Raw genomic sequence first — 1595 nt, 5'->3', positions numbered from 1 at the left:
TCTCCAGACACTGCTGATTTCTGCTGCCAAGTTCTCCACTTGTCCCTGTTCAATATGAGCCCTACTCAAGTTATGTTCGTCTTTGGGCTTTTTTTTTTCTGTGCGGCATTCAATTCTTCACAATAAGTGCCTCCTACCCCACGATTGCTCAGATAACATGCTCTACGATCAGCAAAGCTCATGTGACCATCCCACTTTGCTCCGTTACGACTCCGAACACACCATATTTACTGCCAGTCCCGAGTTGCGTTTCGCGCCTATATTGCTTTTAGCGAAGGCGCCATTGACGTCGTGCTGTGCTGTGTGATTCCATGAGTAAAACACTACACGCGTAGTGTCGTCTCAGGGTGAGGGCGTTGACGTCGCGTTGACGAGACCCATTTTTGCCACCCAATAACTTGGAACTCTGAGTCTGTCTTCCTATGTGGATAAGCGTGGATCAGCGATGACCCTTCGCAACGTCCTCTAGTATTTACCACGATGCCGTCTGCGACTTTTTTCTGCCGTGAGGATTGCGAGACTGTGCAGCAGCACTTGCACACGCTTCCGCCTTATGAAGCTTGTAGTCGGGATATTAAAGTCATCCTGGAAGAAATAAACACCGTTCCAGACGGCAGATGTCACTTCGATGGGCAACCAAACTGTCGCCTTGTGTCGGCCGCCATTCCCGTTGCAACTTACGAAACATGACACTAGGCAGTCCTGCAAGAGCCTACAAGAGCGGTGCAGCGTAGCATGTACTGCTTCCTGCGACAATTCAACGCTCTTTCTAAGAGAGTATCTGTTCTTATCAGCTTAATATCTGATATGGGTCCCATTTGGACCCAATATATTAAACTTATTTAAGGCAGACCTCTCCTGTGCCAATAAAGTTCCTCCTCCTCCTTTTCCTCCTTTTCCTCCTCCTTCTCCATCTCCTCCTCCTCCTTCTCGGAGTCATAAGGCACGCAGAGGTCTTCCACTGACCAGAACACTTTCGCAAGCTTTCTTCCCGCAATACGCAAGGCCGTAAAAGAATGGCCTGTAATAGAAGACTTCCAAAATCTGATTATTCGCTCTAATATAACTAGGCCTGTAGTAAAAATGATCTCCCCGTTGTTGGTAACCTGGTCATGACGGTTCCTTCTTTCTGGCAAAGGGTAGTGTTGGGTATGCGTGCAAACAAGTTTCGTGTTATGTTATGTTGCCGCTTTTCCTGAATTATTTCGTTAAGGATTAATGTTATTTTTATTTATTGATACGAAACAGCGTTCCTGTCGTTATAACTACTGATTATTCGTTTCGAGCTTATGCTATAACGATGCGAAGAGGGTCTGTTGATATAAGCAGCGAGCTTTTTCTCGCTGAATATTTTTTTTACTGTGCATCTCTTCTCTATTTAATTCAGCGTTTATTCAAGAGAGTAGCTAGCCATAACACAATGCAGAGCAAGTAGCCTATGGCAGAGAGGGAGGTTTGTTAGTTGTTTCGTGATAATCACAAACGTTTATTGTAGCTCCACCTCTCCTATACGCAACTCGTCGGGTATTGCATGAAGGCGTTAAAGGCCTAAATGCTCCTTCCTCAGGTAAAAATATCAGGCGACGGTGTAGTGA

General features: G+C 45.6%; 1 pseudogene; it reads left to right on the top strand.

Annotated features, from left to right (window-relative positions):
* The first annotated feature begins 759 nt into the window (after positions 1-759).
* LOC144105800 (U2 spliceosomal RNA) lies at positions 760-858 on the top strand (annotated as a pseudogene).
* The last annotated feature ends 737 nt before the right edge of the window (positions 859-1595 follow it).

Source organism: Amblyomma americanum, chromosome 9 (genome assembly GCF_052857255.1).
Source record: "Amblyomma americanum isolate KBUSLIRL-KWMA chromosome 9, ASM5285725v1, whole genome shotgun sequence".
In the NCBI taxonomy this organism is placed as follows: Eukaryota; Metazoa; Arthropoda; class Arachnida; order Ixodida; family Ixodidae; genus Amblyomma; species Amblyomma americanum.
Note: the sequence above shows the minus strand (reverse complement) of the source record. Positions and strands in the feature narration are given on the sequence as shown.